General features: G+C 45.3%; 1 long non-coding RNA gene across 3 annotated transcripts in view; it reads left to right on the plus strand.

Moving 5' to 3' along the window:
- Positions 1–22,837, plus strand: part of LOC147999631 (uncharacterized) — an 88,103-nt gene that overhangs the window by 16,152 nt on the left and 49,114 nt on the right. For 2 of the 3 annotated variants that reach the window (XR_015644266.1, XR_015644268.1), the window contains exon 1: positions 19,114–19,454. This is a non-coding gene — a long non-coding RNA (uncharacterized LOC147999631). Of the gene's footprint in view, positions 1–2,145; positions 2,287–19,113; positions 19,455–22,837 lie in introns of those variants that run through there. The other variant, XR_015644267.1, reaches the window with a different exon arrangement.

Genomic DNA, 22,837 nt, shown 5'->3' on the forward strand with positions numbered 1-22,837 from the left:
AATTCTTAAGTTCTGTTTTACAATTAATCTGTGATACATTTTCAATATGTCCTTGGGATCTTAGCATGATAAGAATCCTAGCATTATATTCACAATTGTCCGATAACCCTGATATCACAGTCTTTTGTGTGTGTGTGTGTGTGTCTGTGTGTGTGTCTCTGTGCATGTGTGTGTGTGTCTGTGTGTGTGTGTCTGTGTGTGTGTATGTGTATGTATGTGAAAGAGAGAGACACAGAGAGAGAGAGGGAGAGGGAGAGGGAGAGGGAGAGAGAGAAGAGAGAGAGAGAGAGAGAGAGAGAGAGAGAGAGAGAGAGAGAGAGAGAGAAATGTAATGTATTGCCTGGGGCAGTAGGCCATTACAAAAAACAAACAAAACAGGAAACCATTTAAGATGACCAAGTCACACACCAGAGAAAACAATACAGTGAAGAGAGACAGTAAATTAAAGGTGTATGAGTCTGCAGTTGGTGTAACACAGCACAACGTTTTTCAGGAAACTTTCATACGAGAAGGAAGTCATTCGGAAATTATGACTGAATGTCTAGTATAGGACCCACTCAAGCCAGCAACCAATTATTGTCATTGTTAAGTGTTGGGCACTGTGCACATCATGATCACTATGTTCTGTGTGTATGTGTGTGTTCATGCGCCTGAGTGCTATACATCTTGTTTGTTTTAAATTGAATATATATATATGTGTGTGTGTGTGTGTGTGTGTGTGTGTGTGTGCGCACATCTATCTGTGTGTGTGTGTATGTGTGTGTGTGTGTGTGTGTGTGTGTGTGTACAGTGTGTACTTGTGGGAATTTCAGTACCACAGCACATGCAGAAGTCAAAGGACAACTGTGTAGAGTCAGGTCACTCCCCCCACACCTTTATGTGAGTTCTGGTGATCGATCCGTGTGGTCAGGCTCACAGCGCACATGTCTTACCACAGGGATAATCAGTTCACTGACTTCATCTTGTTCTCAGTGAGTGATGGGGTCTCTCACCGACCTGAAGCATGCAGACAGCTTTCCAGTGAGCCCTAGGAATCCGTCTGTCCATTCCTTACAGTGTTGGGAAGACAGAGCACCACCACACCCAGCTTTTTTTTTTTTTTTTTTTGGTTCTTTTTTTCGGAGCTGGGGACCGAACCCAGGGCCTTGCGCTTCCTAGGTAAGCGCTCTACCACTGAGCTAAATCCCCAGCCCCCACACCCAGCTTTTTAAATGTGGGTTTTGGGGACTAGACTCATGTCTTTAAGTTTGCGAGGTAAGCACTTTACTGACTGAGCTGCCGGTCTCCCCGCCCCTGTGCACAATGCCTTTTCACAGCTGGCTGTGCAGTGGAATTGTTTCAAAACTTGACCACACATGTGTGAGCACCCCGTTGAGCGGTGAGTGATGGCTGTGATGTCACTAGATTGTGGGACTTTCACAGTCCCAACATAATCCTGAAGGTCCACCACCATGTATGTGGTCTGTTGTTGACTAAAATGTCAGGGACTCTTGACTAACCTTTCCTTTCACTCTCTCTGACATTCATGGTTTACAGAAGGCAAATGGCCCATCTTCGAAGCGTTTCACTCAGGGTCAGTAGGAGGCAAAGACGACTGGTGTAAGAGTTGGGAGAGACCATAGTGTCATAGATTCCCTGTTGGTATAGCATGGCCCAGAATAAACTACATGCTCTGAATCTTTGGGTTGTAAGAGTATGACGCACCAAGTATAAGACAAGGTGAGAGAAACCAACACAGAGTGTTGGTGATGGTCACAGGGAGGCATTTGTGGATATTTTTGACCTAGGAAATGTTTTGAAAGACAATCAGGGACTTCCACATACAATTAAATCTCAATCTTAATCTCTCTCTCTCTCTCTCTCTCTCTCTCTCTCCTTCCCTCCCTCCTTTCCTCCTTCCCCTCCTCTCCCTCTCTCTCTTCCTCTCCCATTCCCTCCTTCCCCCCCCTCTGTCTAACAATCTATATGAAAAGGATACCTGAGTACCTCAGACTGTGGTACTAGCCTTAGTCCTCAGACTGTGCCTAGTTCATTAAGGCTTCTGGAGAGTTCTGTGAGTAAACAAATTCGCTCAAATGACAGAGTGCCAAAAATGTTACAGTATATGAGCAATCTAAACAACCACGTCTGCTCCTCCCATTACAGATCCATGGAAACTGAGGGAAGACACAGTTGAGGGCACACTGGATGACACTGACCTTTGCTTCTGTGACCCCTGACCCCAGCAGCCAGATTATCATCCAGAAGATGTGGGAAAGCTAAGTCCTTCACCGTCCCCCACAGAAGGTGGACCCTGAACATGATTCCGTTATTCCTTCACCGAACATATGAGGGGAAGCCATCCTACCAGCTCGTGTCTTTGTTTGTGGTTAATAGCTGCGCTTTATTTTCATGTTCACTCATCTCCGTCTGTGTGTCTACGTGTCTATGTGTTGGAGTGTTGTGTGTGCGTGCAGACGCATGGGCGTGTGGGGGCTGCAGGTTCATTCCAAGTGTTTTCTTCACTCTTTCACTCCGTACCTCACATTTTAAGACAGGCTCCCTCGTTGAAGCTGAAGGTCCCTGACTCAGGTCAACTGACTGAGCAGCATGCACCAGCACCCCTCCATTTTCACCTGAGTCCTGGGGTCACAAACAGGCACGGGCTCTGAGGATCGAACTCTGCTTCTCACGCGTGCACAGCAGGCACTTTATAAACCGTGACACCTCCCCAACCTCCTTGGCTGTTTGGACCCAGGGATTCCATGAAGCCCCGGAATGGCTTCAAACTCACTATGTAGCCAACAATAACTTTGAACTTTGATCCTCCTGCCTCCACCTCCCAGGAGCTGGGCTCACGGATATAGACAGCCGTGCTTAACAGTTTATTTTTCATCTTCCGTCTTAACCTTTGCTTCTGCTAAGAAAAATCCTTATTTCCAAAACATCTATCACAGATTAAGGTAGATAAGTGTGGGGAAGGTGAAGCGAGGGGGCAGCGGTTACTCTTCTGTACACTTAGACATGTCACTGTCTGAGCTGCCTGGGCAGCACAGAAACTGAGCTGGAGGTCTCAAGCAGTGGTTCAGGACTCTGTAATAACCCCTTCTGGAGGTGGCAAAGGGGGTTCCGGATAAGCAGGTCATCCTTCGGTGACAAGGGTCCTAAGAGGGATGGCCAGGAGATAAGACAAGGAAAAGCTGAGGCTGGGAGGTCTTGCACAAGCTGTCTTAGGCTAAGCAAGCTGATTAAGAAGAATGGCATCTTGTATTTTCCAGGGGAGAAATGGGACAGTGCCAGCAGAAAGCTGTCATACAACGGAATGAAGTCAGTGGGAAACTAATCAGACAATGTTACACGAAGGGAACACAGGATATCTCAGGACTGATAATCATAGCCTCTTAGGGTGGGAAGAGTTGGGCTCTCAGGATCTGAAGCTGCAGCTCCCCCAAGGCTCTGACCCCAGGCTATTACTGACTCTGAACCACCCCAGTTCCTTCTCCATTCATTAGAGACTCAGGAGAAGCCTTGCATCAACCCAGCCCTCAACAGGGTCCCTCCTTAAAGATCAGCTAGTGAAGATGGCCAAAGCCGAGGCTCCAAAATGCAAATCCAAACCACCCACTAACTCTCTGACCCTGCAGCAGAAGGCAGGAAAGAGTTGGCTGGCCACAGGGAGACTCTGGAGGAGGATATGAAGGACATTAGGTGACATCTTCTCAGAGTATAGCTCCTGAGGCCTGGAAAAGACCACGCAATAGCCAGGTACTCTAGGGACAGAGTGAGTGCCTCCCCTCCTCCAAGTACTTCATTCTCTCGTATTGCTGCTCCCCAACCCTGTATAAGAGTCCCCCTCAGCTCCACAACCTTCTTTCCTTCCCGCGCTTCTTTTGTCACATGCATGTGAGCTAATGCATCTGGAGGTCAGAGGTCAATCTTTACTGACATTCACACAGCACTGTTTGCTTTGGTTTTTGAGATGCATTTGGTCATTGTCCCCAGAGTTCCCCAATAAAGCTAGGCTCACTGTGAGTCCCAGTGATCCTGTATTTTACAGAGCCAGTTCCCCAAGCCCTGGGTGTCACTTTTGAGTAAGGATTTTTCAGATGTGCAGGCACTGGCTAAACCCTCCGTGCACTAACTATGGTCTGCAAAGTAACAATGTCAGCATCACCCGGGGGCCCACCTAGACATCCAGAACACCATCCAGGGTGGCGGCAAGGAAACTTGTCTTTCCTGAGACAGAAGGGCTTGCAAAGGAAGTCCGAGCCTCAGGGTGGACACTGCTGCAATGTGCTCGCCCCTGTACATGTGAGCCGGGAGTTGCTGGAATTTTCCCCTTTGATGTAATGAGATAAATATATCGTTTGAGATTCTTTTACTCCATCTTCACAAGATAGTTCCAGAAATAAAGAGTCATCCATAAACCTTAGGATAATTGAGACGACAACTTCAGGGACATGGAATCTTGGTCCAAATGGGATTTTTTTTTTTTTTTTTTTTTTTTTGCTGGTGTTACTAATTAAGATTCTCTTCAAAACTAGGCCAGCCCCTGTTCTGCAGTTGGCAGTCTGCTCAGAATCTCTCTGTAAACATGTAGTGGCTTGTACAAACAGGGAATCTTTACTTTCCCATCCTAAAGAGGGCCTGAAATAAATCCCAGACAACTCTCGGAGTTCGCCTTGCTATAAAAATAGTGGGATTCATTGAGAGCTGCCTCGTTCCACTCAGACAGGCTGGCCAGCTAATTGGCCCCGGGACCAGCTTGGGGTGGGTTGGCTTTACACAGTCTGTCTTACCCAGTCTGTCTTCGCTTTGCATTCTGGGTCTTCAAAGCTTTGCACTGAGATGATTCTAGTGTTCATTCTAGTCTAGTGGAAGGAGAGACTGCACAGTATTTAGTCAGGTCTGGACCAACCCTAGATCTATACCTAACTTTGCCTTTTGTCTTCACTCTCTTGAAGATATGATGATGGTCAGGACTCTGACCTCTATATCATTGATAGGAAAGCATTGATAGGAAAGCATTGATAGGAGGAACTATCCAAGTCTCCTCTGTTGATATCAGGAGATGTGTTCGTGGTGGTCATTCAACCTAACGTGATGAAAAGCTAAATGGGGTTAGAGTAGGAGAGAGAGAAGTGAGTCTCCAACTCGGCTGTGAGCTTTGACTGTGATCACTGTCTATGAGCAACCAGCATGTCCTGAGTCCTAAGTGGGTGGCAATCTGTCCTCACTTGACACTTGCCTGAATCTCATCCTTGCTGGCCATTTATTTATTTATTTATTTATTTATTTATTTAGGAAAGAAACTTCTACCTTTCTTGCTTGTTCAGTGTTCATCACTGCAGATTCAGAAGCTAGTGACACACGGTGGGATTTGCTAAATATTTGAAGACTGACACATGGCTTGGATTATTCAGATTTGGGGGGTAACAAATGGAAGTAATTCCAGGTGGAGGGATGTAACTACCCACTTCTCTGTCAATCTTATACCTGTGCCACGGTCCCTTAGGAGGTCCCTCCAGCACTGTCGCTTGTGCTAAGAGTAACTGCTTATTTATCAAGACAGAACACAGAGGCCGAGATGCAGCTGAACCCAGGTCACCTACTTCATAGGAACAGCATTAGCTACTTCTCATTGATGTGACGAAATCTCAAACAAAAGCAACTTCAGGAAGAAGGGCTTCATTCTGGCTCCCAGTTTGAGGGTGTTCTGTGTTGACAAGAAGTCCTGGGGACAGGGCATCAGGCAGCTGGACTTATTACATCAGCAGTCAGGATCAGAAAGATGCTGGGTTCTGGTCACTGTGGTCCTTTTTATTCAGTCCGGGACTCTAGCCACAGGGTGCCGTTGCCCATTTTCAAAGAGAGTCCTCCTTGTTAAGGAGAAGTCCCCCACCTATAAACACAGCTAGAAGTCTGTTTCCATGGTGATTCTAAAGCCCGGCAAGTTGAAAATGAAGATCAATCACCAAAGCAGCCACAGGGATTACCACTTGAAATCTGCTAACAACAACTAGTGTAGGTAAGTACAGGTCATCTCGCGGCACCGCAAGCATTTTAACAGAATTTTAACCACTCAGGGGCCACACACATCCTGTGTCCGAATGTCCAATGTACTCACACAGGAAGCAGACAAGGTGAGGTCCTCGGATTTTGTTTAATAATATTGGCTAGGAAGGGGAGTCAGTGGCTACAGATGGGCGGAAGGCAATGTTACCTAGGCAGGTTTGAACAGGTATTGCACGTCTCCACTGTGTTCACAGACTGTAGAACAGGACCCAGGTCATATTATGCTGGGATGGTCACTGTCTGCTTTTCCCAGCATTGCAAGGCTTGGCAGATAACATAGGGGTTCATGTTCAGGGCAGGGCTTCACCCTCATTTCCTTCCCAGGATGAGACGGGGCTGTCCCGTCCAAACGCTGCAGTGACCGCTCCATTTGATGTAGGATGGGGTACCTCCTTCTGATCGTCAAGATGCTGACTATCCATCCAGACTCTTCCATGAGGCCTTTCTTGGCAAGGGGGTTGGCAGACTTTCCACAGTGGCTTTCTGTCAAGATGGCAAACTTTGTTATTCAGCAATCTAACTGTTGAAAACAAGTCTATTTCGTGTATGCACATGTATGTATGTATGTATGTATGTATGTATGTATGTATGTATGTGTGGGGTGTGTGTGTGTGTGAGTGTGTGTGTGTGTGTGTGTGTGTGTGTGTGTGTGTGTGGTGTGTACAGTGGAGGTCAGAGGACAACTTTGGATGTTATTTCTTAGGCCCCATCCACCTCATTGTTTAGAGTCTCTTACTGAATCTAGAGCTCTGCAAACATCCCAAACTGGGAGACCAATGAACTCCAGGGATCCACCCGTCTTTGTCTTCCCAGTGCTTAGATTGCATGGGTTCACTGCTGCACACTTTTTTGCTTGTTTGTTTGTTTGTTATCGTTTTGCATGTGAGTTCTGCCTCAGGGTCCTCATGCTTATAAGGCAAACACGTTACTGACCTAGCTCCTACATTCATTTTTAAAAATAAATCTGAACATTTTGCATTTGTACTGGACACGGTGGTACGTGTAAGTAATCTCAGAGGGAAGAAACTGGGAGATTGTGAGTTTGAGATGTACCCTCTGGGGGCTTCCCTAAACCTGGAGAGAGGGATAAAAAGTCCATTCCAGGTGAGTGAGCATGCTCAAGTATCTCCATCTGCAGGTTGCTGTCCCTCAGGAAGTACTTCTAACTCCTGTACTTATAACAAAGCATTGGGCCACTCTGAAGATCTCAGACAGCAACTTACAGCACAGATCCCGGCCTTTGACATCCGGTAACGACAGCTGCTGGTGTTTACTACATCTGCAGATGTAATGTTTAAAATTAAAGCCACTGTCCTGGTGTGCTGACCAGGCATGATGGCTAACATTGATCTAGAATCGATGATGAGACAATCCTCTGGATGTGCCTGTGAAGGATTATCTGGACTGGATTAATGGATGTGAGAAGATCCTTGCTAAGTGTGGGCAGCACCATCCCATGGGCTGGGACCCTGGATGGGACACAAAGGAGAAAGCATCCCTTTCTCTTGCTGCTTCCTGACTGAACGCACGGTGACTAGCTATTCACACTCCTGCTGCCAAGAGTTATCTGTCCCAATGCACCGCACCCTCAAATTGTGAGTCAAAAGAAGCCTTCCTGCCTGCCTTCCTTCCATTCTGCTTTTCTTTTTTCCTCCCCCTTTCTTCTTTCCTTCTATCCTGCCTACATGTCTTCTTTTCTCCCTCTCTCTCTCCTCTCCTTCCTTCCCTCCCTCCCTTTCTTTCACCTATCCTACCTGCCTTCCTTCCTTCTCTCTTCCATTCCTTCCTTTTCCCTTCCTTCTTCCCTACCTCCCTTCTTCCTCCCTTCCTTCCTTCAACAATGTTTGCCAGGTATCTTGTCACAGCAGGAAAAGTTACTAACACAGATGTTTATAGAGTGAGAAGATATTCATACAACTTCTAATTATTCTGCTCAAAATGTTAATTGACTACTAAGGGTAAGAGAATCCGAGAAATGTCAGAGACACTGGCAGATGCCTCCATCAAGCCAGTGGTGAGCCTCACCATTAACAGGACCATGGGAGTGCATAGATCTTGGTAGGATGTTCTATGATCCAGAGCAACCTCTGTCATGTTCTGCCAAAGGCATGATCAAAATCTAATGATGGGGACTTGTTCAACCCATGCTGAGGGATGTCCCAGGCTTAGCTGGTTCACCATAGTCTAGAGGATTATGGTCCTGAAAGTCAAGCAGTAATGGAGGAACACATCCGGGGGAGAGGCTAAGGTAGCATGACAGCTACATGTGAATGCAGTTGTGTTTGTGTTATATAGCCTTGTCCTAGACCAGGCTAGGAAGGGGATGAGATTGGATTGGAGAATTGAAACTGTTTATTTTCTTTCACTTTTCATGTCCTTCCTTCCTTCCTCCCTCCCTTCCTTCCCTCCTTCCTTCCTTCCTCCTCCTCCCCTCTTTCTTCTTCCTCCCTTCCCTTTCTTTCTTTTGGACACAGGTTCTTATTTCATAGCCTAGGCTAATCTCGAATTCCCAATCCCTCTGCCCTGGCCTTCTAAACCTGTGACTCCATATACCACCACACACAATTAGAAACACATCATTTTTAAATCATAGTTTTGATGAGCATATTGTCAATGCAGGAGATACGGGAATCACAAGTTAAAATGCTAACCATGGGTCTTCTTTGTAGGAAACAAACTAATATGTCAGAAATCACGGAAGATGTGGCTCACGAGTTACTTGGTCTCAAAGAATTCTCACAAAGATAAGCACTATAACTTCAGCTTTCCTGTAATTTTGAGATTGTTTCAAATTTTCATTACAAAGAATCTGTAAGGAGGGTAAATTCTATAAGGATGTTGTAAATTAATACACAGTGTGGCTTTCTAGAGAGTGGTTCTAAGCCAAAAGTTTTACAGCATCTTCTAGGGATTTTTGCAAACACACACACAGCCCACATATAGCTGTGTCCTCCATTGTTTGTTGAGAGGGCTCCAGCAGGGAAGTGTGGAAGCTGAACTGTGGAGCAGGCGGGTGCTAAAAATGTTTCATGGGACATTTGCTGGCTCGCCTTGATACATTAGCTCCTTGCCTTATTGCAGAAACAGAGTATCTGACTGAAGCGAGGTAGGTGCCATTCCATCGAGGCAGGAATGGCCCGGGGGGTGGGGGGCGCCTTGTGTGGGAGGGGCTTGTGTGGGAGGGGCTTGTTTGTGTGGGCGGGACTTGAAATGTTTGTGCTTGTTCTCACTTCCTTCACTTTTATTTTTTAAATTTAGTCCCAGACATGGTGCAGGGTGTCCCTGTTGTTTGTTGCCTCCTCAGTCGGACTAGTCAGAGACAGAATATGTGTGGATGTAGAAAGAGAAGTATCAGCTACAAGCACAAATGCATTTGCTGCTGTGCTCATTTCTGTATTGTTTAGACATGGCTCTGTTTTGAAGGCCTAGAGTGGTCACAGGGACACTCCTCCTCCACCCCCAACACCCACCCCACACTCCAACCAAATGCTCTGGAGTTTGTCCTGCCCCTGGCTTTTCTCCATCTCATAGCAGTTAGAACCTCGAGTCCACAGTCACTCACACATTTGTTACTAGTTTTGTGCTGGCTCATCTTGACGGTTAGAATCTCCATGGAAACACACCCCTGGGCGTGTTAGTGAGGGAGTCTCCAGAGAAGTTTATTTGAGGAGGAAGGACCCATTAGTGGTGTCACCATTGTATGGAGTGGAGTTCTGGGGTTAAATGGGCAACCAGTCCCTCCCTCCTGGCTCACACCGCCACCCACTTCAGGACGTGGTACCTGGTGCTCTAATCTGTGAAACCAAACAAAGTATTTGTTCAAATTTTCCTAGAACAGTGGGTGCCCTGAACTGTTGTTTTTATATGACTTCTCTCAGGAATAATGCCAACCTACAGGCAATCTTAGGTGTAGGGGATGCCCCCTTGAGGTAGGAAGAATGCTAACTTTGTAAATTCAAAATCCTTTTCATTGTTGACCTTGGCTTCCTGGGTTGTTCCCTGTCCCCCACACACTTTAAACAAAACACTCTGAAAGCATCAGAAACAAAAAACCACTTCTACTGCCCCAGACATCACACTGACAAGCAGGGGGCTCTTATTCCACAGACACCCAGGGCTGACTTACAGCTACACTGAGGTCTCCATTTTTCCTCTCCTCCATGTCCGCACTCAAGCCCAATAAGAGCCTATCCCTTGCCTAGCCTCTGCACCCTCCCTCAGCCTTTGGCATGGTATCCTGAAGGAAGAACTTCAAGCTACTGAATTTATACCATTTTCCAGCTGGGTTTCAGATGTCATCTTAAAATTCCACTCACACTGTGAGAGGAAACAGTTTCAGCAAAATAAAGGGGTGGAAAAATCTATTTCCTTCTAGGGCCTGTAATTCCCACTCTGCCAATTCTCAGTGAATCAGAGAATCAGCTCAATAGACATTAGCTGGAATGACCTCTGGAGGTGTCAAAGAAGACGTTCAAAACATGGAATTAGGTCTCTCAGAATGGCCAGAAGAGAAGATTTTTTTGGATGGACTTACCATAAAGAGAGGACCAGAAGTTTAACAAGACAGATGTGTTAGTTTTTACAATAAGTACTGTACACATCCTAAGTGCATAGACCATGTTCACTAAATGATAAAGAAAAATGTGTGTGTGTAGGGGGGGGGGGCACACGTGCGCATTTGTGTTTGGAGGCCAGAGGCTAACCTTATGTAATGTTCATCAGGTATTGTCCAGTCTTATTCTCCATGGTCTCTCACTGGTCTGGGCTTGCTGATAGGCTGGGCTCCCTGGTCAAGGAGAATTAAGTCTGCCTCTCCAGGACAAGCAACTGCCACCACATCTGAAAGTTTTTAACTGGGTTCAGAAGATTAAGTTCAGATCCTTGTGTCCGAACAGCAAGTTCTTACTGACTGAGCTTTCACTTCATCTTCTCAAAAATAAAGAAGATAAAATCAAAAAGGCCCAGCCATGGTGGGAACAGGGTATATACATCCTTCAGACCCCTCATCTCTTTAAGTAGATTAGACATAAAAGCTTCTCCTTGGTGTATTTGGGAAGTTGGTCTTCATTGCTCCATTGTTTCTCTCTCCTTTTCCTTTTCCTTCTCCTCCTCCCCCTCTCTGTGCGTGTGTGTGTGTGTGTGTGTGTGTGCGCGCGCGCGCGCGCGCGTGCGTATTCCAGGCAGCATTATAGCAGGGCTGATGGTTGAAAAGATTCCAGCTATTTAGGTTCAAGATGCACCCAGAAGAACTTCACATGATGGCATATGCCTATAATCCCAGTACCTGGGAGAGGGAGGCAGAAGGATTTTTGAGTTCAAGGTCAGCTTTGGCTCTGTAGTGACTTTAAGGGTTGTCTGTCCTCTCTTCAGTATGGAAACAGAGATTATCATCCAGCACTAGTTGCTCAAGGAAGCTGGCCCTTAGTTTCATAACTTTCAAAGAGCAAAACTGATGGAACTTGTGTGTAGAAAAGTGTTTAAGTTAAAGCCATCTCAGTCCCTAGTGTCTGGAGAAGCCCCTGAAAATATTCCTGGAGCAACAATCTATACAATGTGGTCATGGTTCTTAGCAGCTCTGATACATTGGCCTGGTTGGGCAGTGCACAACAGGTCTGTGCTCTGTCTATAAACATTTCCCTGTCAAAGGTCAGAGTAAGCTGACTCAGCAAGATGGATTCAGTCTTGGACATGTAGCATACCTACATGCTGGTAGCTGGGAGGGTTAGGGGATGTGATCTAGTTCATGCTGGTGGCTGGGAAGGTCAGGGAATATGGTGTCTGGGAGGGTTAAGGGATGTGGTCTTAATACTTGCTGTCTGCTTTCTCAGAGTCTCTTCTTTAAGTCTTATCATTCTCAGCTTTAATGGAGACTGATATGATTTGAAGACAAAGCAATTTGGAGACACCCATTCCATTGTTCAAGACTGAATAAGAGTTGTGGCCATGGAGACAGCTCAGTTGGGGAAGTGTTTGCCTTGCAAACACAAGTTGCAGAACCCATGTGAAAAAGTCAAGGGTGATGGTGTCCACTTGTAATCTTAGTGTTGGTGAGGTAGAGATACCTAGGCCTTACTGGCCAGACATCCAAGCCTAGTCATCACAGACTAATGAGAAACTCAAATCCTGAGAAGAAAGGAAGGAAGGAAGGAAGGAAGGAAGGAAGGAAGGAAGGGAAAGGAAAGGAAGGGAAAGGAAAGGAAAGGAAGGGAAGGGAAGGGAAGGGAAGGGAAAGGAAAGGAAAGGAAAGGAAAGGAAAGGAAAGGAAAGGAAAGGAAAGGAAAGGAAAGGAAAGGAAAGGAAAGGAAAAAAGAGTGGTTGATGCTCATCTGGTCTCATAAGTAGTCCTTTTCTTGGCTAGCTCACAGACCCGCACTTCTGTTTGGACAAACCTTAGAGTGCTAAGATACTGAGAAAAGTATCCAACCTTTTCCAAGCACTGAACCTTGACACTTTGATAAGAGTATTTTCTGGGACAATTGGTATATTACTTGTTAAAGTAGATACCAAGAAGAAGACTTAGAGGTAGGCACATTTTGGCTTGGAAAAAGTAGCATGAAGAGATGCCAGGGGTCTAGCCTTTGCTTAGAGTACCTCTGAAGAGGTGCCAAGAGGTCAACCTTCCATGGGAAACCTCCAAACAGATCCTAGGAGCTTGCTTTCCCTTAGAGGACCTCTGAATCATTGTCATTTCTCAATCATCAGATTTCCTGTTTGTTCATCATGGTTGGAGCATTACAACTTGAGTCCTCATCCCAGGTCATCTCTCAGGGAGTTGGCCTGCCTCCCTGTCTTCTGCCAAGTTCACCTCTCGGGGTTCTCCCTTGGCTGGAGAAGGAAACTGCACTGATGGTGAGAGAGACCCACTAAGTGCCTAGAAACATACACAGACTAGGGCAGGCTAGATGGCTCTGTAAGTAAAGGTGCTTGCAGCCAAACCTGGTCAGCTGAATTCAATCCCTGTGTCCCACATGGTGAAGGAAAGACCCAACTCCAAGTTATCTTCTCATTTCCAACATACAAACTGAATAAAAACTAAAATAGCGAATGTGTTTAAACTTTAGGTTTTTAATCTCCAGTGGGATATAAGAACCAGGTAGAGAAGGCTCCTTTGGGTGGAGGTGTTCCTACAGGAATCACACTTGGTCCATCTTCCACAGAAATGTCTCTGTGGATCTGAGATAGGAGTTGGGTGACATTTTGCCTTCAGGGGCCTGTGTGAATGCATTGTAACTATGACAGCTATGACTTTATGGAAACAAGGCAACCCTGGTGAGATCCCAGAGAATAGGAACTCTAAGGCAATGAAACTTTGAGAGAGAAGAACTGTGAACATCCAGGCACATACATGGGGTCATCCGCCTTTGTCTCCATGGTCTGGAGAAAGAACTCTTTCATTGATGATCTGAGATGGAGACTTACTGGTTGAGTTCATGGAAAAGCTTTGAGCAAGATAAAGAAAGGGACATCTGGATTCAACAACATAAATTTAAAAGGTGTTGTTGTTATTGTTGTTGTTGTTGTTGTTGTTGTTGTGATAAGACACTAAAAGACAGATAAGGCTCAGATTCTGAGATCTCTTCATGCCTGAGTGTGCAAAGGGGGCACAGCACATGGTGCTGGCCCCGTCTCCATCTGTGATGCTGACTGAACAGCTCAGGCCCACGCTGTATGTGTGGCAGATGGCCAGACTGCTCTCAGAGTACAGGGTATGTATATGGTATTTACATAACACAAATATGCCCTGAGCAGCTGCCTGCCTATCTTCCTGACAAAGTGGGAGACACAACCTCCTGAGGTCAGCCACCTGGGGTGTTGTTGTGCCATCCCCTCTGATGTCCACTGAGGTAGACAGACCCCCGGATTCTAGTCTCAGCTACCCCTGGCCCACCCGTGCCCTAAGGATCCAAGAAGCCAATGTTCAGTGCTGTGTTTCTAATGCTGGGAGACCCAGAGCTTTACACATGTAAAGAAAGCTTTCTCCCTCAAAACCACATCCCAGCCCCCAGCCTTGCCCCTTTTACTCTTTGATCACATTAAGTTGCCCTGGTGTGAAGACAGATTGGAGCTGAAGAGGTCTGGAAAGGAAGGATGCCCATTGATCTCAGTGAATTGAATTTGATATTTCTAAGAATGTAGCCAGACGCAGGGTCCTGGGTCACATTTTCAACTTTAGGAGACCAAATCTCCCTTACACCCACCCAACTTTCTTCTAGACTACAGTACTGTCATGTTAAAGGACATGATTGAAAAATGATATGTGACAAGAAGCTAGGTAGGAGAGGGACTTTTTACTGAGGACTGACTGTGAGATGCATGGCCAAGGGGTTTCTCTTGAGAATGTAATACCCTCTACAGTATATACATACACTACAGTATACTTAAGGCAGTATATGTGTACTGCAGAGTCTATGCATATTTTTTGGTAGGAAAGATTTCCCCCAGTGTCCTTTGGTAGACATTCCAGAATCAGGTGGCTGTTATCATCTGTGTGCAAACATGATGGTGACAACCAGGGTTTCCCTGGAGTATGAGGATAATGACAGCATTTTGGTATGTGCATTAATGAGGGTACACTAACCTACCAAACAGTCAAAATGGAGATGGCCTTTTGGCTCTCTGTACAAAAGTCATAGATGCACTGTCATCTCCCTAAGCACGCGCATCTCTTGGCGACTTGACTAGTCTTAAGAGCTCAGCTCTCTTTTAAATAGCAGGCAGAGGCAGAAGGAGAGGTAGTCAATTCCTCAGCATAATGTCTATGATTAGGAGGAGGCTGCCATCACCTGGAAGAGTGGCCTTGTACTGTCTGGTAGAGACTGTTTCTCTTTGGGATGGAGGACTCAAAGTATTCTGGTCCCCTGGAGTATGCAATGATAGTATCTTCTATTGCATGAACCCTGAGATTCCTGCCTCTTTCTTAAAATCATCTTTGCGTGTGTGTGTGTGTGTGTGTGTGTGCATATGTGAAGACCAGAGATTAACAGCAGGTGTCTTTCTTAATACCTTTCTACCTTATTGTTTGAGACAGGTATTTGGAACTTGATTTGGCTAGACTAGATAGCCAGCAAACCCCTGTGTCTTCTGGCTTTTACCTCCACAGCACTGAGACTACAGACTGAGATGCCCAGTTCTTTATGAGTGCTGGAGATCTGAACTGGGGTCCTTATTCTTGTGCAGCAAACACTTTAGAGACTATCTCCCCAGTCCTGCTCCTTTCTTCTGGTTCATGGATACATTTTGTAATTCTCTCATGCTCTGCTGGTCTGAGGGCCTCGTGTTAACTTTAGGACTGTCCTTTGCTAGCATTTGTCCTACCAGGTCTCTAGGGGCCTTGGCTGATCTCTGGTCACTAGCACTGAACTGCTCACTTTATGGAGAGTTCCTTGGTATATGATTGTGTCTGTCTGACCCAGACCATCATGATCAAGAGTTTCTAGAGTATGCCCACATTTCCCTGGCTTTCTTCATGAGAGTTCTAGCAAGGTGGTGCTCTGCATCTCTAGAGTTTTCTCCATGGGGTGCAGGAAGCCTACACCCACCCAGAGACACCACATCCAGATTCTTCCAGGGCTGGGTATTTAACTCAGTGGTAGAACAATACTTGCCTAGCAAGCTCAAGGCCTTGGGTTTGGTTCTTAACATGGGAGAGAGAGGAGGTAGAAAGCGTCCAGGTTCTTCTGATGCTGGCAGCTATCTGGCTTTTATTGTTTATGAAAAAAGCAAGACAATCTTATATTTTCACAGGGTCAAACCTGTAGCTGTGTTTTGATTGTGCCCAGGAAGAGATATGCTAGGCAACTTTTCCTTCTTGGCTTCTGTGAAGACAAAATTTGAATCATCCTGAAGGGAAATTGCATTCGATTGTGGAATAGAGTGGATATGTATGCGTATGTCCTCTGAGTCCCTACACTCTACCTCAGCACCACTCGCCCTTTTCTGAGCAGGCTCCAGATGTCTTTGCTCCTTCCACCTGTGGCACATTCTTTATCTCTAGACCATCTGTCACGGTCCTGCTGTCTTCAGGACACTCTTTGATCATAGTTCTTGGGGAGCCACATGAAACCATTCATCTCTCCTTGAACTGGTTGTGACCCCTAAATTTGCCTCTTAATTTTGTTCCATAAATGTCAACTCTGTTCTTGACTAGACACATTGAAATAAACTCCGCTTGAAGGGGGATTGTGTTACTTACTCAAGAGCCTCCTCCTCCATCTTTGCTTGAATAACCCAACACACATTATAAAGCTGGTGTCTGATACACAATCTGATTCAGTGATTGGAGGGAGGGGGCTATGCTGGTTAGTTTTATCAACTTGACACAAATAAGAGTAACCTGGAAAGGAGGAAAGCCAGTTGAAGAATTGCCTAGATCAGATTGGCCTATGGCCAATCCTTTTATTGATAGTTGATGTAGGAGGGCCTACCACTGTGGGCGGTACCATCCCTAGGCAGGTGGATCTACTGTAGAAGAAAGGTATCTGAGTAAACCATGGAAGAAATCCCATAAGCAAGACTCCCCTATAGTTTGTTATCATTCTGAAGGTTAGAAATCTCAAATTGAGGTGTCATCAGTATGGTTTCTTCTCCAGGATAGACTTGCTACTGCCCTGGCTGTGGTCACATATATTAACAGTCTTGCTTGGCTCTCCTATGGACTCTTGTCTGCATCCCCAGCCCACTGAGACAATTTAGCAACGGGTGACCATCTTAAGCTCTTCAACCCTATTTTCATAGCATCTTGGTGGGTGATGAAAAATCAATTTTCACTTTTTAAGACTGGGACACCTCTGAGTGACAGCTATTCAGCCTGCCATTGGTAGTTCCTGATACTTCTAATTCATTTCCACTAAGAAATAAAACAGTGCTCCCTGCCAAGTCCAGCTAAGAGGGTGTCAGTCCTGTCCGGATACTCCATCTCTTCTAGCTTTTTCTGTCACAGCTTAATTCTTGGCCTTGGCCCACCCCCACTCTCTTCTTGAATCCTCCTTCCCTGTGTTTTGACACTGAGGTTTTGGTGCACACATCGTTTAAGAACATTTAAACACAACAACAGTTACCATAGTTACAAGGATTTGCTTCATGACAATAAGCTACAAAGTTCTACTGCCTGCTCTATTCATAGGCAGATTGGCTATAGGCCCCAGTATCTCACCTTTCTGCTTGAGTTGGAGTACTTTAGGCCTCTTGATCTCGTTACAGTATTATACTTCAAGGGAATTGGGAACCTCATAGGCAGATGCCAAAGCTAAGAGGCTTCCTGGAATATAGTTAAATTTTTCCTTTGATAGATGGAGAGATGGCTCAGTGACTTAAGTACCCTCTGTGAGGCTTGGTGACCTGAGTTCAATCCCTAGAATGTACACGGTGGACAGAGAGAAACCGTTGTTGTATGTTGATCTCCAAGCTCCATAAACACACTGTGGTATTTGTGCATATGCATATCCATACAAAAACATACAAAAAATTCTCTCTCTGGATAACAAAGGAGTAGTCTATTCAACTTACATGGCCACCAACATATGAATGACTAAAGGAAGTGTGTTACCTATACATAAAGAGTACTATCTAGTCATGAAAAGTCTCATGCCCTACCATCTGCAGCAATGTGAATGGAATGTAATTATGTTAAGCAAAATAAGCCAGACAGAAAGCCAGGCACAAGACAGATATCTCATGATGCCATACATACATGAATCTGAGACAGTTATTCTTGTGGGGTTGAGTATAGTGTGGTGGTTTCCAGAGGCTGGTGATGAAGAGGTGGGAAGAGGTTGGCCAAGGGCATTTGTCCTAGTCAGGGCCATTATTATTATGATAAAATGCCATGGTCAAAGCAAATTAGGGAGAAAAGAATTTATTTATAAGGCTCACTGTTCATCATTTAAAAAGTCAGGACAGGAACTTAAACAAGGCAGGACCCTAGAGCCAGGAATTGACCCACATACAGGAATGCTGCTTACTGGCTTGCTCCCTCTGGCCTGCTCAGCCTGCTTTCTTACAGCACCCAGGGCCACCAACCCAGGATTGGCACCACCTACAATGGCCTGGGTCCTTTCCCACCAATCACTCATTAAGAAAATGCTCCATATGCTTGTCCACAGCCTGATCTTAAGGAGGCAATTTTTTATTTGAAGTCCCATTCTCTCAGATGACTCTAGCTTGTTTCAAGTTGCATTAAAATGAGCCATCACAGGCACTAAGACATAATTGGGAAGGAGTAAGGACTTCTTGTATATTCTGCACATCTAGGGGCTCTAGATGTGATGTGCTCTTCCCAAAAGCCTAACGAAGGTTTCTTATCGCTTCTACCATAAAGAGGTAATGAGTGTTTGAGGAGATAGAAGTAATACCGTGTGTCAAACTATCACCTGGGCTCCATTAACACGTGCAGTTTTTGAATGTATATGTGTCAGTTAAAAACACTTTAGAGAAGGTTTACATCAAGCCATTTTCTACCAAGGTTTTATGAGCTATTCTAGAGATAAAAACTTGCTACTGCATAGTGACTACATTATGCCGTATGACTGAGACACAAACAAACATATTTATGACAGATAGAGTGCCAACAATAGACCAAAGGAACAATTCCATTAGGGTCCAACTTGGTGAACCAATGAGTTTTGGGGGGCTATTGACAGGAGCTTGGGGTAAAAAGCCAACTACAGTAAAGACAAATGGTAGCTCAGGAAAGCTGCACCCCTAGAACACCTCTACATAGCAGGCAGTTCCACCAGAGACTCTCCTCCCCTGAAGTTGGCCTTGGAGAGGGGCTGTGAATGTTCAGCCTTTTGAGTTTCCTGAGCCTTGTGAGGTTCTTTAACTTCCTGGGTGCTGTCTTTCTCCTCTTTCTTTCTCTCTCCAGTGCAGAATGTTTCACTTAGGGGAAATGACTACATAACAGAGGAAGAGCAGAACTTCCAGTAATGAATAGGTGGACTGGTAAATAATATCCACAAGTTTGCCTGGGCCATCTGGAACCATCTGCAGAATTTACTTCCCCAGCTCCCCACCCCCACCCCCCAGTTCCTGCAGGCTGCTATGTGTTTTCTTATAGAACTGCTCCTTAGAAATGAATTAGTAGTCAGATTGCAAGGTAGGAAAATCTTACCTGGTGTACCAAGAAGGTTCTAGCTCTTCTACCTACAGATTTCCTGCTCTTACAGAAAAAAGAGAAACTGTTAAAAATCTTTCCTCGTGTACTGGAAAATAACAGCTACAAAAAAAGGTCTTTGAAGAGATTGGACGTCCAGATGGAGAGATCAAAGAATGAGAACAGAAAGTATCATTTTGGGAGGAACTGGGTCTGGGACTCCTCACCTGCTTCTACTGCTTGTGAGGAAACCGTGAAGAGTGTGACACCCTCTGGTCTTTTGGTGGTGACAGGTGGTCTGGAGTGGCTGGTGAGTACTGGTCATTGCCATCTGGGAGGTGGGGACGTGGGGATGAGTGTGGGATGTGGGGGGGGGGGAGAGAGAGAGAGAGAGAGAGAGAGAGAGAGAGAGAGAGAGAGAGAGAGCAGGAAGTAAAACACACAGAGAGAACTGCTTTTCCAAGCTTTTTATTTAAATCTACTGAAAAGTTGGAAGATAATTATGCTAAATACTTTCTGTTTACCAGTTATTATCACGTGGCCATGGTTGCGCTCCGTCTTTCTTTCACACACACACACATATGTGGTTTTCATTCTTATATCTGAATAATAGCATCACAGGACACATCCAGTCTCTTCAACCAGCCAAAGATTTCTTTTGTAGCTGTTATTTTCCAATACAAGGGAGGGAACGATGTTTTACAGTTTGCAATTTTTTTCTGTGAGAATAGGAAAATTGAAGGAGCAGGAGTAATGCAGTTAGAGTCTGCTTGGTATAGAATATTCTACAGGAAGCAGGGTTTGCTCTATTGTGCTAATTCCTCTAAAAGAATTTACTCATGGATTGTGATGGCATTGTGCTGTCTGAGTGCAAATCAAACTGGAGACTAATCTCAAGGAACTTTGTGGTATGTTTGTGTGCGTGTGTGCGTGCATGCGTGTGTGTGTGTGTGTGTGTGTGTGTGTGTGTGTGTGTGTATGTATTCATGAACCCAGGAGTATATGTACACGTGAATACATGTATGAAGATTACAGGTGCTAGACTTTAAATTTTAGTGTTCTTAAGATTCATCACTAGAAGCAGATACACACCCCCCCCCACACACACACACATACACCACATCCCCCAACACATATACACACATACACCACATCCCCCAACACATACACACACATACCACACACTACACACACACACACCACACCCCCTAACACACACACCACACACACACACACACACACACACACACACACTGACTTAGAGGCAGAAAGAATCTGACAGTAGAAGGATGACTTTAGCAGTCAGGACCACTCAAGCTACAGTTTAAAAATGAACCAACCAGAGCTCCCAGGGACTACATCACCATCCAAAGACTACACATGGACAGACCCATGGCTCCAGCTGCATATGTAGCAGAGGATGACCTTGTTGGGCACCAATAGGAGAAGTCCTTGGTCCTGCCAAAGCTAGAATCCTCAGTGTAGGGGAATGTCAGGGTGGGGAGGTGGGAAGGGGTGGGTGGATGGGTGGGGGAACACCCTCATAGAAAAAGAGGGAGAGGGATGGATAAGGGGTATATGGACAGGAAACTGGGAAATGGGATAACATTTGAAATGTAAGTTTAAAAATATCCAATTAAAAAAATAAAAACAAATCTCTTCAAAATGAGCAAACTAAACAAGGCATTGTGTCTTACACCTATAATTCCAGACTTTGGAGGTGAAGGCAAGAGACTCAAAGGTTCCAACATCTTTCATTATAGAGTAAATTCAAGGCCAGCTTGGAGTATATGAGATGCTGTGTCAAACACACACACACACACACACACACACACACACACACACACACACACGATTTTATTCTTTACTGTTTTTTATTTTTTTGATTGAGACCTCCAGTGTAGACCAGGCTGACTCTGAACTCAAGATCTTCTGGTGTTAGTCTCCTCAGTGCTAGAATGACAGCTATCAGTCTGAAAAAAAAATACATAATTTTACCTTGAAAGTAAATGATTCACTAATAATGACCTTTTAAAACTGTACTCATGGGGCGGGGAGCTGGGGAGGACTGGTGGGAAAATGCTCAATGTTCAGGCATGAGAATCTGAGCTCAGAGTCCCAGGGCCCAGGTAAGAAGCTAATTATGATAGCTGGTGAAGAAGCTAGATAAGGTAGCAGGACCCTGTAATTCCAGTGCTGAGGAGTCAGGCAGACAGATCCTAGGGACTCCCTGGCAGCCAATCAGATGATCCAGGATCAGTGAGAAACTTGTCTCAATAAGTAAGGAAGAGATCAATAGAAGAGGGAGCTCCTAAGGCTGACTTTTGCCTTTCATGCACACACTTGGAGCATGCACACCCAACATAGGCACACACCCACCCAGAGGCCTCCAGTTACTTTCTTGTTTATCTGTAATGCTAGTGTGTCAAAGGCTGCTCTGTGGGTTTCCAGGCCACATGACTAATCTGGTTGTCCAGACTCCCCTCTTTTGATCATCAGAGGAAGATTCCGGCATTGGAGAGACAGACAGAAATGGTGAAATTTCAAAACTATGTGTAATACATTTGAAAAAAAATATGAGGCTGGAGAGAGGCTCAGTCAGTGGACCACTTGCCTTGCAAACGTGAGGACCAGAGTCCTATTCCCAGAACCCACCTGACAAAAGCCAGGCACAGTAGTGTTTGCCTTCAATCCCAGCTCTGGGAAGATGAAGACAAGCAGATCCCTGGGCCTTGCTCATCAGCACAACTGGCTAGCTCCAGGCCGGAGAGAGACCTTAGATAAATTGAAAGGGTGTGATGCCCAAAGTTAACCTCCGACTCTCACATACATGTGCACACAAGTACATGTACACATACACACAAACATTCATGCATATGCACGTAGCACACAAAATAAACTCAGGTGAGACTCAGCAGTAGCCTGCTTCCAAGCTTTCAATTCGATCCCTGGAGGAGTTCTTAGCTGACTTCTCATGGATCCGAGACTGAGGTCCATCTATCACTAAGCTGAGACCTGGCCATGCTACAAACACGTTCTACAGCTAATCTGTGCTGGTTGACACTGTCCAGCAGGGAAAAGTAAAAACCTTCAGCTCTTTGTCAGGGAGCCAAATATGAGACAACAGTGTTCCAGTACCAACCAGAGGCTTTCCTTCGAGGGGCCTTGGGGATACAGCAATATCCTATCCATTGCTCCAAATGGCTGCCATCTACAAATGGCAGAGTTCAGAGGACCAGGTACCTCACCCACTGAGACATTCCTCAGAGTGAATTTCAGTAACAAGAGATTAGAGAGTGTGCATGCATGCCTACAGAGGCCATTTTAAAGGCCACAGGCATATAATATGTGCTGGGCTTAAAGTGGGAGCTGCCGGACTGTGGGACTTATCTCTGCATCTTCAGTTTTGCTTCAGTTTTTTTTTTTTTTTTAAGAAAATGAAGAAAAAGCCCATTTACAAAACTATTTGACATTCTAAACTTCTCAGAGTGCTGGCGCCACTGCGGGGAAAGCAGCTAGCTAGGTCAACGACAGTAATGGACTCTTTAAAGTTCTGTCTGTGTGGCGATGCAGCTGTATTAATGAGGGCTCAGGCGGATTTATTGATGTCTGTGGGTCTGTGAATGTCTGTGTTCTGCTGACTTGGAGAAGTTTAGAAAGTCATAAAGTGTTTGATGAATGTCACCAATATTT

Source organism: Rattus norvegicus, chromosome 19 (assembly GCF_021556685.1).
Source record: "Rattus norvegicus strain SHRSP/BbbUtx chromosome 19, alternate assembly SHRSP_T2T, whole genome shotgun sequence".
In the NCBI taxonomy this organism is placed as follows: domain Eukaryota; kingdom Metazoa; phylum Chordata; class Mammalia; order Rodentia; family Muridae; genus Rattus; species Rattus norvegicus.